Source organism: Thermobia domestica, chromosome 1, assembly GCF_964235325.1.
Source record: "Thermobia domestica chromosome 1, izTheDome1.hap1.1, whole genome shotgun sequence".
Lineage (NCBI taxonomy): Eukaryota > Metazoa > Arthropoda > Insecta > Zygentoma > Lepismatidae > Thermobia > Thermobia domestica.
Genome location: NC_137454.1, coordinates 131,992,067 through 132,010,860, shown reverse-complemented (window position 1 = coordinate 132,010,860; position 18,794 = coordinate 131,992,067). Strand labels below are relative to the sequence as shown.

Below are 18,794 nucleotides of genomic sequence, written 5' to 3'. Positions count from 1 at the left end.
GTTTTATTTTCGTTTTATTGTTCTTATTTACTGCTCTTTTGACATGAAATTTGCCATATACATGTCTTTGCCGATTATACACATACCAACTTTATAAGAAATACCGGACGAATTCGTTACCAAATTATGTTCCTACAACAACACATTTATAGACATACGACAATAATTTTGGACGTGAGTGTACCATTTGTTTCTTAACTCTCTATTCAAACTGGAAGTAGCAGAAAGGAACCACTTCCGGTTTCAACGTTGGTTGCTATAGACTAAACACTATAAGATGTAGCGAGAAGAGGTTTTCTGCCATCCAATAAGCATCCAAAGAATATATTTCGTGTCCACTCTAATTTCTCTACTAAAACAGGAATTGGTAAAAAAAAAAATTACTACCACTTCTAGTTTTAATATTTATCAAGTCATACAAACCAAACTCCACTTAGTGTTCAGATGACAGTGAAAAAAAAAAAAAAAAAAAAAAAAAAAAGCAAGTACCCATTTGCTCGTGTATTTTCAATTTTCTTTATTGCTTTAATATCCAATCTCTAACTATGGTTCTGGTTTCAAATAACAGAACAGTATTTTGCAAAGTTTCCAGAAACAAATCTCTACTCACGATGAAAGAAATGTGTATTTGTAATGGATACAGTCTATAGAAAATTCAACTTTTTTAAGTCCTTAAAATACTACAAAGTTAAAAGATAATCTACCACCTCATCCAAAAATGCATTTTTTTCTTACATTCACCATACCGAAGTGTTAACATTTGTCTCAGATAGATATCCATGTAGGTTACAACCTGAAAGTTATTTTTCCTACCTCAGTGTTGTGGATTTTTTGTATTTAAATTTTTTTTTGTACGCCATGTTAAAAATGGTTCCTATGAGTCTGGGCACCATATTGGCTGTTTCTCTGAATGCATTTACCACGATAAATTGTGTCCTGTGTGTTGTGTTTAGACAAAGACGTTCAATATGCGTATGTAAATGAAAATTTATGGATTGTCTTCCGACACGCAATGCAAGTTTCATAGTTCATAGTTGACTCTCGATTTACTTCACCAGGGAAAAATAAATAAAACAATGAAAGAATTATTGAAGTTCCCTACCATTTGTTTTTGGCAATCTTAACCCTCTCCCCTTCTTTTCTTTGACCATACTTCGTGACGGGTTACTAACAAATCGCATCTTACAAGCGTACATCATAAAAAAAAAAAAAGAAAGTCATTATAATGATGCTCCCTGGAAGTGAATCTTTACCCAGTGTAGTAAAATTTGCAATCGCTCAGTGAAAAAGCCGAATAAAGTGATCCTACATGAATTAAACATGAGTGATCTCGAAATAATTTGTGAAATGAAGACAATGGAAGTAAAGGGAGAACTCGTACAAAAACCAAGATTATCATGTTTTTCGCCACGAGATCACATGATATTGGATGGTTAGTGCCTGCAGAAGTACTTGCAAATGAGAGGAAACGAAAGTTTATATGAAATTTCGGAATGCTTTGCTATTCAAAATTGTAATAATCATATCTAAATAATCTGTTAAAATGATTATGCTCAGGGGGTCATGACTTTGTGTAGGGATTATCTGGATCTTAACATAGAGGATGAGAAAGTTTATCAAGGTGTCTATCGGTCACGAAAGTCATGAAAAAGTCACGAATTCAGAAAACGGTCATGAAAGTCAAGAAAGTCACGAAATTTAGCTTTTGGGTCACAATTGTTTTATCTGTAAGTATAGATTGGAAAATTTTGTTTATTAAAACGTCAAAATTCACTACCAAAAATGAGTATGGTCGGCTTTAGACGCTACCAAATCGCAAGCAAACCACGCTTCTACTGCATGCATGAAAATTCGGCCCAATTCACACCCAAATTCGCTCTTGAGAATGTGACTAAATTATACGGCCTGGAAAGAAAAAGTCACGAAATTTCAGTTTGAAATTTTAGTAGACACCCTGTTTATGCACGGAATCTGTGCTTTTATTACTGATGAACGAGGACTGACTTGTATTTCCTGTGAAGAAGGCTTCACAAGAATTCAAAACGAGAAAGAAAAGTGAAGAAACACAATTCTTTAGTGAAAATTTCGCTGTTCAATCTCCAATTTTCATGAAATAGTATAAAACGAAATCATCAGTCTTTCTTGCTGATCCATCATTGTGGGAATGGAAAACTCCCAACGTAAATTGGACATTTTTCAAACAAACACTAGTGAATATTCTCTTTTGTGGTAGTGCATTCCATAATTTGATATTTAAAATTTGGCATCAATTGCAAAACAGAATAGTAAGACATATTTTGAAGTAATTTTAATTAAAAATCCAAATAGCTATTTAGGAGAAAAATGTCTTTAGTGTTTGTGTTTTTTGGAGGAACGTCAGCATTTCAATTTATAATTTCAACAGGACGTAAGTCGGTTTCTTGAACCTGATTAGTCCTGCCAATAGTTTTGATACACAAACGTAGAAAAAAGAAGTGATTGAACTCGCAGGTTTTTGATGGTAACCCTTTCTCTTACTTCTTCGATATATATATTATTTGTTTGTTGAAGTTCTATCGTTCCTTTTCAAAACCGAGGCCTGTTAATTTGAGATGGAATCGGAACCACTTTGATGCGTTGCTCTTCCATCGGGAATCACACTTGGGACCCTGTACATGAAAGGCGCTCGCGTTGGCTACTATACCAACGGGAAGAGCGACAATATTTGTAATGCGCTTCGACCTTTTTTTAAACAGAAGATTGCTAATGTGATTCGATCTGAAAATCGTATTGTGCAAGAATTCTTACTGATTAATTTTAGCCTTCAAAGAACAATCATACAGGGTCATTTAGTAGCCGATCCCTCTTTTATGTAAAGTTTAATGTCCCATGATTATACAGCGAGGTTTAGGGAGACAAAAAAATGGGAGAAAACGTAAATCCCGAGAATACGCACACGGTGCTTAGTGACTACAAAGTTCGCCTGATGGGAGCTGGAATTCAACTAGGGACCCTATGTACCAGAGATGAGCGCTCTGCTGTTAAGCAACCACTGTTCTGTCTCTCCTTATACCCGCCCTTGCATGAATTACTAAATTCATTAATATGAGAACGCATGGGGAAACCTTCTGAAGGAGAAGGAAGAGCAAAATGTCAACGTGAATTAGAAATGAAAATAATATATAAAACACTTTCCTTAGTAAGGGAGGGATAACCTAATTTATTATAGTGGTAAAGAATGGAGATATTTTGTTTCGACATATGCAGAAACAAATATTTAAAGAAGTATGATAATTTCGTTCCTTATATTGATTTATATATAAGAATTCTTGTTTTTTTTATTAATGGTTATGTATTATATAATGAGTTCTTGAATATGAAAAAAAAATTAATTTTATGAGGTTACAATTAGGATGATATATAAATTACAATTAAGAACAATCTCTGAGGTTCTCAAGGTACCGGCGTTCAACATTTACACATTCCTGTAGTCTAGTTTCTTCATTCAAGTGCACTTTAGCACAAAGGTTTTTATTGTCATTAATTTTTTTTGGCATACTTCTGTTATGAAATTAGTCATGTTTATCAATAGCGAGTGGTTTCCTCGAAAATACTTTATCTTTGACAACACTCCGAAAGAAAAATTCCACTGGGTGAGGTCTGGTGATCGAATGATTCCATCACTTTGTCTTTCTGCATTTATTACCTCGCAGAATATTGTAATCGTCGATCTTGATTATCCTCTAATAAGCCATGAAGTAATTTTGATGGATACATTTTCAAACCTAAACATTGCATCAGATGTCCCAAAGATCTACGGGAAATGTCTAACTCACGAAAAGCTCTCCTCTTTGATTTTTTTTGGGCTTTGGATAAATGCCTGAACAACCAATATTTTATTGTCCTGGGTAATAACACTGACCGGTCGACCACTTTTTGGCGCATCACAGATAGAGCCAGTTTCCTAAAATTTATTGCGTAATCTGTAAATTGTTAGTCTGTTTGGTGGAAGTGTATCAAAATTCTGAGCCCATTTCCATCAAACCCTTTCAGCATTTTATATCTTCCAGTATTGCTTGATTATTCAGTTCCGTTGGTCGATGGTTAAAGTACCCAGCAATGATTATCTGGAAAATAAAAAAAGTAAATACAATTACTAGCTATTATTATTGTTATTAGTTTAGTAATGAGTAATTGCACTACATGTAGAGATAAGTTAGTTTATTATTATTATTATTATTATTATTATTATTATTATTATTATTATTATTATTATTATTATTATTATTATTATTTTCATTTGCCGCCTCATTGTTTCTAACAGTGGGTGGTGTTGCAGGACGCCGGTTAACTGGCCTATTCAAAGAACTTGCATTATTATTTGCCATGCTGCTTTAGTGCATGTAGTTAGCATCATACAGTTTCACCATTTTGTGTGCGTTTGCATTTCAGTTGGAATTTTCTGTTTAGCTCACACAATTATAATGAGAAGGAAAATCTCGTTGCTCCTTTGTGGATGGGACACGGAGTATCTTGGTGCTAACATTTCTTTTATCAGGGCACCGTCACTCATTTATTTAGGTGCGATAAGTCGTAACATATTGATGATCTAACTACACCGATATCTACCGTGAACTTTACCTGTAGCTGCCTTCCAACTTACATTCTGCTATTTAAATCTTTCAAAGAGAGAGAGAGAAGGCTGCTTTACTTTTCGATCTCTTGTCGCACATAATAAAAGGAAGTATTTTAAAAGAAACAAAATTCCAATTTGCTTGACCGGCCTTTACGTTTTTACACAACATCGATTCATGATATGAGCAGCATTGTACTATTAATTACAGTGAGACTTGAGTTGTGAGTAAGCATTGTTTTAATCTTCAACCGCAACCTTAGTAGAATTTTCTTACACTTATGCTTTACTTACATTACATAGCTGGATTGTATTTCTCTGAAAGTGTGACATACAAACTTCAGTGGCGCCTTCTGGATTTCAAATGGGAGTGCTGCTTTCTAATCAAGCCTCTCACTGACGTGATTCCCTAATTAATGCTTCAGTTCTTTAAGTTTCTTAAGTAGACTTGAAATATTGAAGGTTTTCAGAGATTTGGATTACAATACAGAAATTTAGTAATTTATATTGTGTTTTGTATTACAAAAAAACGTTGGGGGAGAGGAAAGATTTTTTTTTTTCCTGTAAGCATTCTTGCTTGTTGATTCTCAAGTTCAAAATTTACTCAGAGGAATTAGTATGGGCGTGTCTGGCTGGAGGACGAAGGGGACGCTTCCCCCAATATTTTAAAGTACATACAAAATATTCAGTATTTTATTCTAATTTAATTTATTTACTAACGACAGAATATCATATAAATAATTATATTTATCTGGGATATAATATTCAGGCTGTGAAAGGATTGTAATCGAAAGATGAAATGAAATGAAATCTCTGAGTTTTACGTCTCACGCTTATGCTGGTGAGACTAAAGGAGACGGTGATGATGAGTAGTAAATGAAATAGAGTGAAGAAAGTGGGAGAAAACGGGAGAACCCCGAGGAGACCCACGCACACGGTGTTTGTCGACCACAAAGTTCACTTGGCGGGAGCTAGGATTGATCCCGGGATCCCAAGCACCAGAGGTGAACGCTCTACCACTGAGCCACCGCGGTCCCTACGATTGTAATCGAGTTCTTGATATACCTTAGGGGGTCCGTGAAGGTAAGAAGAAAGGTAACAAGAATCGAAGTTAATAAACAGGTTGGGCTAGGTAGTACCATTTAAATCACTTTCTTTGATCCCCCCCCAAATTTTACATGCCAGAGACGCCAGTGGGAATTAGTAGGGAGCACGGTGACTCAGTAGTAAACCGTTTACCTCTGGTCCGTAGGGTCCTTGGTTCGCTTCCCGGCCAAGTAAGTTTGTGGTGAACAACATTGTGTCCGTGAGGTTTTATTGGGGTATTCCTGTTTCCTCCCACATTTTCATTCCACCAAATCTTCCATCATCATTCACTTGTCTTAATCATTCGTTTCCCTTAGCCTAAAGGGCATAATCGTTAGACGTTAAATTAAAAGATTTCATTTCGGAGTAATTAGTTTCCTGTGAGGAGTGATACTCCCGTAGTTCCTGTGGGGTCATTCTTGACGCTTTCTTTATATTCAAGAATATTGTTTACAATTAATATGTTGTAAAACAATCTCGAAGTGTTTTCTTTAAACGAATATATGGATAAGAAGGTAAGAAAAAGAGGATTATTGGCATTTTCAGTGACTGAGACCGATTAGTTACGATGTGACGGGTTGGTAACACTGTTATTTACACTTTAGCTTGCAAAACTGGTTGCTTCTCTCCTTGATTAGTCGAATATTACAACAACAAGATTTGCGAGATAGTTAGAAAGTACTTGGATGTTTGGGGCAAATATTTTAAATCAGGTAAAACGTAAAAGGGAAAAGAAAAGAAATAAAGAAAACAGTGGAATTCATTCTCTTAAATCACGAAGCATTAATTGTAGAAAACTAACAAAAGTCTCATATTAAATTTGAAAGTAATTAAATCATACTTGTTTGGTGAAAATTTCTACTGGTGACAAACAATTGTGTCACGACCCTATGATTAAAATTCATCAAACTCTACAAAACTGAAGTTGAGAAAGGCCATTGTTCCTAACAGATGTTCAATATCCTTCGCTGCTGCCCCCTGCAAATTGAATAATGAGTTAGCAGCCAAGGAATGCCAGTCTCAGGGTTCGCTGACTTTTAGGGAGAGAGAAATCTCTCCCAACAAGAGAAATGAAAGCAGGCAGGCCCGCAACTAGGGTTTCTGTCACCCGGGGCAAAACACAATTCGCCCCCCCCCCCCAGGTTTAGTCGAAAAGTATCACTTACTTATGGATTGCAACTGTAAATAACATTCTTAATGAAACCAGTTATATCGATTTTTAAGTACTTTAATCAAACTTACTTTAACCACAAGAATATATTACATTCGTTATGTGCTCACATGTTTTAAGAATAATTTTGTACATACATTTTGTTTTAATGTTGTATGAAGAAATCAAAACAAAATGAACTAGAAAATATCGCCACATTATACAGTTATTAATTGAAATAACACATTTAGTTTTAATAACCCAAAGAATAATTATGAACATACGCTTTCATATTAAAATAAGAAACTAATACAAAATAAACTAGAAAATTTCTAGTACATCATAAAGTTATAATTGAAATAACATTTAGTTCTAATAAACCCAAAAATAATTTTGTACATAAGCTTTCATTTAAAAATATAAAAACAATACAAAATAAACTTGAAAATATCTGGTATATTATAAATAGAGCAACCCAAAAGCATAAAAAGCATAATAGCAATTTAGACATATGGTTGGTACCTTGAACATGGGTGTGGTTGTCTAAGGGTCCAGAAGAAACTAATTTTAAAGAATAATAAAGCATAATTTTAGAAAATAAAGCATAATTTAAAATATATAGCATAATTCTTGGAAATTCTATTTAACTGCAAGTTTAACATATACTATATTAATATTTTTAAAAAAATATTTATAATGCAAAATCATTGAGAACATAACAATGCAACAATGAAAAGTTTATTTTTATTTCTGGAAATTTTTCGGTGTAATCCTTTGATGTGGAGAAAAGAAGAAAACTTTCCATCAACAATGAAGCACAAAAGAACTCCACACTATATTGTTATGTGTACCTCTCGAACTTGAGCACTTTCTGTACTTTTTGAGCACCTTTCTGTATACTTTCTCTTTCTGTATATATGCACCTCTAAGGCAGGGCCGCCCACAGGGGGGATGTATGGCGCAAGCTGCGCCATTGAGAAAAATTTTGGGGGGGATTTTACTCTACTTTCGAACTAGCAATTTTACTGTCGGAATAGCATTAAAACACAATTTTGAGAAGCTAATTTTCAAAAATTTTCCGGGCTGAACCCCCATACCCCCTGCTTCGATACTCGATGAATGAAGTACCGCGCAAGTAGCCGTATGAAAGGAAAGGTTGGTTCGTTTTAAGAGAGAAGGGCCGCCCACAGGAGGGATGAATGGCGCAAGTTATGCCATCGAGAAAAAAATTGGGGGGAATAAAAAAAATTGGGGAAGAATTTTACTCTAATGTCGAATAAGTTATTTTGCTGTCGTCAGAATAACATTGGAACACGATGCGATTTTTTTTAAAAAAATCTCGAGAATGAATCCCCCTATCCTCTGCTTAGAAACTCTATGAATGAAGTACCGCGCAAGTTGCTATATGAAAGGATGGCGCCAAGTTCTGGTGAACAACAGTTACAAACACTCAAGGAATCACTTTCAAATTTAGATTTGAAATTTGCCTATGTTGTCTGTTGAAAATTATAAAGCAGTTTGACATAATTGTGAGCTAGTGGTAACCATACAGACAACAGCCAAGTTTCAAATCTAAATTTGAAATGAGCCAGTGAGTGTTTGTAACTGTTGTTCACCAGAACTTGGCGCCTATTTTTGTGATTTCAATTCTTTTTAAGGCCACTCGTACTTGGCTCTTTTACAGGAATGTTTTTTGTTGGATATCACTTCTTTTTGTAGGCTAATTTCGAGGATAACATTTTCTTTTGGTATCAAACTCAATAACTTGTAACTTGCGTCTTACTTTTCATGTACAAGGGAATTATATCAATATTTTGTAAAGAAAAAAAATACTACTAATTGTAAAAAAAGAATACCTGTGCCATACACAGTGTGTAGAAGTTTTTATACCCTTCAATATCCTTATAGAACATATTTAGTATTGTACACTACCAAGACTACTAATAAAAGTAATGCCATTTTTATAATTACTACTGCCCCTACTACTACTACAAGCGTTCTATAATACTACTACAGGAAATAGAAACAACAACAAAAATAACAATTACTAGTACTATAAAAACTACTGCTACACTGGGCAATTGTTTTTAGAGGACTTGAGTTTTGAGGATGGAAGAGATTATTAGTTTTGGGGGGGAGTGCGCCATCAGCTTTGGGGGGGATGGGCACCCCTGCTCTAAGGTGCACACAAGTGATAGAAAAAACTGATTCGAGCAAAGCATATCTCTTTACAGTGCATTAACTAGAAAGTTCATTAAATATGAAAGAAATTGCTTCATAAAATATTAATAAATAGATCAAGATATTTAGATTATTTAATGTATAGTAAATATTATACATTATACACGATTAATGTAAAACAATGATTGAAATTAACAATAAAGCATAATAAAGCATAAGTTGGACTGATAGATAACAATTCAAAATGCCTCGAAAAGCTTTCAAGCAAAACTAATAGATAAAACTTCATACACCCTTCACTCGCAAAATCCCTTGGTAGGCGTACAAGAAACAATTAAATACACCGAGGCGTGTAACTTATCTTTTCCGCCACAAAACTGCCCTCTAACTTAAAAACATTACAGCAATTGCGTAACATTACAGGGGCGCGTCTGAGCTAAACTCTTCAACCACCAGCAAGCAACAAAAATCGGTAACTTTTCGCCCCCGCCCCTATTGATAACAGCGTTTTAAACTTAGAGCTTCTTCGTGGCTAAGCGGTTAGTGTACGCGCCTTTGGCGTGGGAGACCCGGGTTCGATTCCTGGCGGGAGCTCATGTGGTTCGGATTAAACGTTAATCAGTAGGTCCACGTCTCATATAGCCTTGCTGCTGAAAGGGACGTTAAACTTAAAATCAACTCAACTCAATGGAATTATACAGACAAACAGCTCCTTGTGGTAGGAAAAGGAAAGGGGGGCGGATTCTCTGTGGTCGCCCAAGGGAACAAATGTATGCAATATTAGGTTTTTAATGTATGACATTACACCTATTTAGATGAGACTCTCTCTCTCTCTCTCTCTCTAAAAGAGGTCCCATGGAAAAGGCCAAGTAAACTTTTGATTTCTTTTAACCTCTAGAATAAGTTTCTCAAGGGAAAGGGTGCGATTTTTAAAACAATTGATATACTATCTTCTTTCTGGCGCCCCCTCCAACCACGCGCCCGGGGCACGTGCCCCCTCTGCCCCCCCCTTAGTTGCGGCCCTGAAAGCAGGCATCCTTCAAATTATACTGACATGTGACTTATTTTTACTATTCCACTGTCATATTAGCCAAATTGATTATTATTTTTGTCTCTGAGATATCTTTACATAGATACGATTGCAATAAAGAAAGACATCAATGAGGTTGATCAAAAAGTATCTGACCGTTGACCGGGAAAAATACCATTGTTGGATGAAAAGATCCAATATATTTCAATCAAACATTTTCTTGTAAACCTTATATCTGGAGAACTACATATAGTGTAGCCAAACCCAAACCATCACTTAACTCAATATGATGTCATTATTCCGTAAAAAATACGAAAACTCGAATTAGGGGCCGTTCAAAAATTTTATGACCCCTGATCCAAAACTAATTATAGGCCAATATCGCAATCTTTTGATGCATTTTTTGGATCATTCCTAAAATTTTTGGCCAAGATCGCAGTCTTTTGGTCCATTTTTTGGATCATTCTTAAAATTCTTGTTCACATTTATTGAATAATATTTATTTCTTAAATACCATACAAGTGAATGTTTTAATTAGAAATATTCTATTAATGTATCCCAAATAAGGCTTTAAGTGGAACTCTCTCGTGGCTATATGGTTAGCAGGGCCGGATTTAGGGGGGTGCACATGCACCCCACCCCGTTCGTTGCAAATGTACACACTCTAAAATGAGAAGCTAGCAATGAAAAAGCAACACTTTCCGAAACTTTCTGTCAACACGTTTCCGTTTGGGTCTTAAAAGAAAGCAAAACTTTGCAAAAACAATAGTTTAAGTCGATTTCTGAAGGTTGAAAGCAAAATAATAAAGCATTTGACAAGTACGGAAAAAACAGAAGCCAGGAAGAAAGAACTTTTTTTCTGCATAACACCCTCTTTAAAATACTTTCCTGCGTTCTATGCATCAGCGTTGTCAGGGGTAAAGAATATTGTCATATGTCACTTTGAAGAGTTTCAATGTGACTGATTATTTTTGGTCTCGATGCAACCCCCCACTCAGAAAATCCTGGATCCGACCCTGATTGTTAGTGTATCCCCCTTTGTCGAGGAAGATACGAATTCAATTCCGGCTTATGTGATTCGGATCCCACGTTAAACTGTAGGTCCCCGTTTCACATAGCCTCGGTGTGGATCGTAATTCTAAACTCGAAATCAACCTAGGGGGCGCGGTGGCTCAGTAGTAGAGCGTTCTCCTCCGGTGCTTGGGGTCCCTGGTTCGATCCCAGCTCGCGCCGTGTGGACTTTGTGGTGGACAAACACCGTGCTCGTGGGTTTTCTCGGGGTTCTCCCGTTTCCTCCCACTTTCTTCATTCCACCATTTCACTCATCTCTCATCATCACCGTCTCCTTTAGCCTAACCGGCATAACCGTGGGACGTAAAACTTAAAGATTTCATTTCATTTTCATTTTCGAAATCAACCTACCAATCGAATCAGGCTTTATGTGGCTTAATGTATTCTTCATGTGTTGATCAATAGAATTTCACAGTGCTAGACAAACAACTGGTAGCATCCCTACCTTGCAACGAAAGGTTCTTGGTTTGTGCATAATTGAAACTTAAACTTTTTTGGATTTTATCTCAGTCCCACGAGGTGAAACTTTCTTATCACTTGCTATGTCAATATTCTCAATGTTAAATGGCCTCCTCATTGTTTCTAGAATTTCGTTAAACAACTAAATCACTTACTGATTGACGTAGTCTTTATACTAGATCTAAATCATGAAGAACAGACATTACTCTTTACGTTAGTTCCCAACTGCATCTGGATTTGAATTCCATGCAGTTGGTGGGTGCACAGAAAATAATACAAAAATTCCAAGTATTGACTTCTGAGATATCCAGATTACAGGACTACATACAAATTCAAGTAATAAATAAATAATAAATCGCTGAATAGACCAAACCATAGGAAATAGCTTCTCTCACTAGCAGTGGTGCTAATCACTCTTGCCATGATATTCAGCGCGAGTCAATAACAACAGAAATGTATGCAGATCTTATTTGAAGTTAATTTTGTTCGTCTTCCATTTAAAAAGTGGGCATAAACCTTTTTTTTTTTTTTTTTTTTTTTTTTTGCAGGAGGATAGGAGACAGTCAAATGAAATTCAGCAGAAGCTGACGCTATTTCTCGATCACACATACTTAAGAAATTCTTTCAGTGAGCCGTAATCACTAATGTCGAGCAGTACATAAATATTCTTGTGTGGTTACGGCAGAGCAAATTGAAGATCTGTGTTCTCCTTCACGATAACGCTAGGCCCCATACTACCAAACGGTACGCAAATTGTATATCAAAAATTTGATTGGAAGCTTCTGGTCAATCCAGCTGACCCACGGATAATATCATATAAACAACATAATATGTGTACGAGGGTTACCGCAAAAGCCATGGTAACTTATTTTTTTATTCGTTATGATTATTATTTATGAAAATAGGAATGAAACAAGAAATTCTTAAATATGCAAATGGAATATAAACATGTACGAAATGAACTATTCGTTGTAGGCACTTTTCTCTCGCTACCTGATGGGATATATGCAGTATGTTCACCCAACTCCATGCATATGACGTTTATATATGCACTAAACTAATTTCCGTTTGCATATTTCAGAGTTCCTTGCTTCGTTACCATTTTCGTATAAAGCAAATAGTTAACATGACTTTTGCGCTGACCTTCGTATTTGGATGGTGATAATGCGGAATTTAAGTTTACCCGAATTGGAGTACAGATGGTAAAAGAACAGGTAATGAGTAATGACATGTCTGCCATTTTTGGGAATACTTGTAAAGTCAGTGTTCGAAGTGGCGAAAAAGCAGAGGCGGTATGTTTTATTACAATTTTGACTCGACATTCCGGCTATCTAAATGTTGAAATACAGTGAGGGTATGTTGCCTAAAAGATTGCATTTCTATTTACATAATGACTGAACTCTTCTGGAGAGCTTCTCTTCAGTTACGTGGGGGAAGGGAGCACGGAGAGACTTTGATTCCTCGCCAACGCTGAGAAAAAAATCCCTTGTGTTGTATTGCAGAGAATTATACACGGAAATGCTCAAAAACCGAATTTTCATATTAACAATTTCCTGCAGGAAATCTTTTGGACTACCCATTCAATTGACGGATATATCAAAATGCCGGAAGATCCGTCCCCAATAGCAGACTATCCCTAAATCTGCCATGCTCAAAACACAACACACACATATATAAGAAAGAAACAATTCAATATGGCACATCAAAATATAAACCAGATGAACATTTTTGAAGACACCTCATTTTAAATACAAAAAGTAAGAGAAAGATAACAAATATGTCGGTGTTGTCAACTTAGAAATTATTTCTACATAAATAAAATATTTTTACATGCAAAGCTTTTCTCCAATTACTCTGTATAAAAATGGATTTATTAAAGATATTTAGCGTCTACTTTCTAGTGACGGTATGTGTTGATCACTGAAAAACCAGAGTCGGTATGCCTTCATCACTGAAAAACCAGAGGCGGTAAGGCATACCACCGCATACCGTCTCACTTCGACCACTGTATAAAGTAGTTTAATTTCTTTATTCCGAATTCGTAGGCATCTTGTGCTCCTAAGTAATTTATGAGCAAAGGTCTCTCACCCACCCTGTGATATTTTACAGTACAGTTATTTATTTATTTATTTATTTACCGAATAAAGGTATCTTTGTAGGTTTAGATAGTTCGTTAACCTTTTATGTGTTCAAAATAGAGTTTAAAAGTTAATTATGTGTTCAAAATAGAAGATTTATATTTATAGTGTGAGTCAAATTGTGTTACAAGCATTTCCCGTTAAGTATTCATCGGAAGAGCAAAGTGATAAGGACCGAAAATGAAGGGCGCAGATAGCCCTATAAAAGTCTGTGAAAAGCAAATGCCCCTGGGCCTCAGTCAAAATACCCCTGGGGCTAACTTGGAACTTTCAAACGACAACATGGATCGAGTGATACCTTGTTCGATACATCTTGGAAAACGAAACTATTTTGGTAGGAGGCAAGAGTCTATACGGGGAGACGTTTCCAAAATGGCTGCCAAAAATGGGTACTGTGTCAGATAAACTTGCATTCTTCGTAGTAAGGAAACGACATCTTACTCTACGAACGTAGTAAAGACTGCTTGGTTCAAGTGTTAGCAAGGCCACCGTTAGAGGAGGCGAGGAATGTCGAGTTGACCTCATCCTCTAAAATGTGAAAAGGAGGACTTCTAATGATTATTTATCTTTATCAATTGCCGTAACCTGTGATCAAACTTTGACAGCATTGTGTTGTGCCATGATACATGAAATATGAACAAGTGTTACAGTGAGAAAGCGTGATTTGCCATACCTCAAAGTAGTAAATGCACCATGACTATAGTGGTTTGTTCTCGTTAAGTGTTGTTGTTCAACGGCTATGTCATAGTGATTGTCCCACTGCCTAGCTCTTTGTAAGTGTGATTGTGACGAAGTAGAGGTCGTAGTGAAGATGCACCTAGTGTAGTGATATGTGCACATTGTAGTTGAATACATGCACATCTGAAAGAGCCGAACCCAGTAGCAAGCAAGACGGAATTTGTACAAGTACTGTGGAATAGAGTATTGCATGAAGGAAACAGGCACCGATTGCATCGATATTGCAAGGCAATTCCATGTATGCTACTAGTATTAATGTGAGCAACGTACAAATAGAACAATGGCTCCGTTTGATCACTGTGTCGTTATGTTATTAGTTTGTTAGGCGAATATAGACGATACTCTCGAGACGCAGCACGGATGTATGGAACACGCTATCCACAACGCCCACAATCTTCTCATATGGCATTTCTGCGCTTGAGAGAAGTCTACGGAAACCTGGTAGTAACGTCTGAAGACGGGTCATTACCCCTCTGCAAGAAATGGAGAGCGTGCAACAGTACTTCTGGCAACAGTAAATGTCAACCCTCATATAAGTACCGGAAATCTGACTCAGGACAGTGGACTTAAATCTATAGTGCGTATTTTACACTAGTACAAGTTGCCTCCATACCATCTCATATTACCTGAGGGCCACATATCTCCGATGGAAATCTTGTGGTAATACATATGTCAGTAGTATGTTACCACAGTTGTTAGAAGACATTAATCTTGATGAACGTATGCGTACGTGGTATTAACATGCCGGTGCTTCCGCACATAATGCTCTTACTGTTAGAGTCCTGTTGGACCAACATATTCCTAATAGATGGATTGGGCGTGAAGGTTCTATTCGCTGGCCTCCATGATCTCCTGACCTAAACCCGCTTGTTTTTTTCCTCTGGGGTTTCGTAAAGATCATATAATATCTAAAGTATTGACAACCATTGATGATGTGAAGGCGCTTATTCGATGTACTTATGCATCGATCACCTCAGAGATGCTACATGATATGCATGCCTCCCTGAACCGCCACTTACGGAGGTGTGTGGAACAAAATAAAAGGTGTAGGTATATAGTATATGAAATGCTTCCAATCTGAAGAAATTTATTGGGATCATTTCTCCATCAACTACTTGTATTGCAGGATACTTTTTTTTAGCGTATTCGTATCTATTTATGTAATATTTTTATCTATCTATACATACGAAACATGTACACACACACACACACACACACACATATATATATATATATATATATATATATATATATATATATATATATATATATATATATATATATATATAATGTGTGTGTGTGTAAATGTGCTTTAGTTTATTTTTAATGTTTATTAAAGTAGCTCTAACCTTAAATTCAGAACTTGCATTCATTAAGAAATTAGGTAATTATTGTAATTTCAAAGATATGTAATAGCCAAATTTGGGTATATTTTGGATTTTAAATACACAAATATTAAACATAACCTTCAGCTTCATCGACTAATACAGAGAATTTTGCAGAAAAGGCTCCTTCTGAATTTCTGTTACATTTCACAAAATATTTTTTATCGTAAAAGATTCGAAATTAAAATGCTATTAGAGTGGTCACATACAGATTAAAATTTCAAAAGTTTACAATTATTGCTGGAAATTAATGCTGTCACCCATTTCGAACATTTTAAAAACACGCAGTTTCTATTGTACTGAAAGTTCATTTCTTATTCATAGTAACAAACTTCTTGGTGAGATAAGTATGGGGGCCACAAAATTTTACTTCGCTCCGCGCACCGAAATTTCTAGTTACGTCTCTGATCATGTCTATTATTATTCGTTACAACTGCGGCCAAGTATTTAACAATTTGCTTTTTTTTTTTTTTTTTTTTTTTTTTACCATTGATTGTAATACTTCTGCCATTTCGATTAAAATTGCTCATTCGTACTTGTCACCATATACTCTTATTCTATATTTGCTCCCTGGCATCAGTGTTCGTAGTTTGAGAGAAATTTCCCTAATCTAGGGAAATTTCATACATAAATTTAGCAGAAAGGGAGAAGGAGAATTTTTCGATAAAACGTGAAAATCCAGGGAAATTCTCCCATTGGATGATTAACTAACATACATGCTTAAAATTTTCTTTGTTCTTCAGAAATAAACCAATACAATAACAATAGTTTGTGTGTTTTTAAAGTTTGCACTCGTCGTTGGCTGGGTATGTTTATGTATATTTTTTTTTTGTTTGAAACAGCGAAGAAAAAATTAAAAAAAAATATATGCCAAAAGCAAACGAATAACACAAATGTGGTCGGCACCTCCTTTAATATAACCAAAATTAATCTTATTACATAGCGCCTGTTATAGGAATTGCACCCTCAACAAACTAGGGAAAATTTTTATAAGAAAATGGAAATTTTTGTGTCAGTCGAGGGATTTTTTTTTTAAGGAAATCTACGAGCACTACCTGACCCACTGATTGAGATAAAATGGCGGCCAGATAAGATTATTGGACTTACCTTTCTTTATAACAATTTTAAACTCTTTGATACAATTTGAATTTTTGACAATTTATGCTCATAATTAGTTTCTTTTTTTATAATATGAAAACCAAATTGAATACGTCCGGTGCCAAAATAACAATTAAGTGAGTACAATTTAATTTGATTTAATTTGTACTTTAGTACAGGCAACTTGGATTAATGTCCATGCTTATGCCATTATGGCTGCATTTTGTGATGTTAAATAATGGAAGGATTTCTTTACATATCAAGAGAATATCGATATTTTCTTTCACTAATCTTATATCATTATTCTATCAAGTCTATGCTGTCCACGAACATGAGTTACTGGTGAAGATCATTCAATTCAACATTCGTTCCTTGCTGCATCTTTTGATTTCCATGATTGTATATTCTAAAGCAACATAATAAAATTTTTCAGTCCATTTAGGCCATTATGAATCCTGAAAGAATCCGACAACGTTTCTCTTGTTCATATCTCATCGATGATTCACTAACAGTGAAACCTTTTGCTATGGAGGAATTTGCTCCATATCCTTATATTGAAAGACAGGAGATTGTCAGAGCCCGGCTAGCTCAGTCGGTAGAGCATGAGACTCTTAATCTCAGGGTCGTGGGTTCGAGCCCCACGCTGGGCGTGCTCATTTTTACTAAGCTAACAAACTTTTTTTTTATTTTGGTGTTCATGATTAATTAACGCTGTATCTACTTGAATGAAACATCTTTCAGTTTAACGTCCCACGTTAAGTTCTTTAGTCTAAGGGAGACGGATGATTAAGGGAAATGAATGATGATGGAAGAATGCTTAGAATGGGAATGTGGGAGGAAAGGCGAATACCCTGAGGAAACCTATGGACATGATGTCCACCATAAACTTACTTGTATGGAAATCGACCCGGGGACCACTATTTGAATCAAGAATGCAGGTAATTAGGAATTTCCTCGACTTTTCTTAATGAATTTTTGAAAATTTATTTCGATTGACAATGACTTTCAGTCAAAATTTTTAATTGGGGAGGCATTGGATTGATTGATTAGATTTGAGTTTAGCGCCCCTTTCAGCAGCAAGGCGAGACGTGGACCTATAGTTTAACGTAAAATCCGAATCACTTTAGCTTCCGCTGGAAAGGGATGCATTCGAATCTAATTGTTCCCTTAGCAAATATTGAAGTCTTGTTACTATCAATAGACTCAACTGAATATTCTCATAGGCAGGGATGTAATATTACAGCAAAACTATGCCTAGAAAAATATTCAAAGGTATTTAAAGAAAGTGCATATACACTTTCTGTAAAAGTTTTAAATTCTACCTGATTTAAATTTCAACTTTCGACACACATCCCCTTTCTTAAATTTCAATTACACCCGTGGCGTCATGAATGCCTTATTGTTGATATTCCTTCCTGATCATTGAAATAACAATGACTGCCCAAATATATCGTATAAATCTATAGTCATTTAGCAGTTTTTTTTTTTTTTTAAATATGTTTCCAAGAAGAGAGGAGGTAGATATTTCTCTATGAAAGTGATTTTGTTTCTTATTTACAGCAGTTCCTAATAGTGTTATTGAGAACAAACTTGTTATTCTTAAATTTAAAATTGATTTATAAATACAATATTAAAATTCACTATAAACGCATTGAAGTTTTGCGAATTCTTCGTTGATCACTAACTTAATTTAATGTATGTGGAAAAATGACAAAAATACGCTAGAAATACCAGGCTTGTATGACGTCTAAAATATAATTGCTACTAATGATACCGTCTGCACTTTAGAAGTGAGCGAAATATATTAGTGGTCTACCTGTTGAGGTCCGATAACTAACGTTATACC

General features: G+C 35.5%; 1 non-coding gene across 1 annotated transcript; it reads left to right on the top strand.

The window, feature by feature from the left end:
- The first annotated feature begins 17,525 nt into the window (after positions 1 to 17,525).
- On the top strand, positions 17,526 to 17,598 carry TRNAK-CUU (transfer RNA lysine (anticodon CUU)). The gene has a single exon. It is a non-coding gene; the product is annotated as a tRNA-Lys (tRNA).
- The last annotated feature ends 1,196 nt before the right edge of the window (positions 17,599 to 18,794 follow it).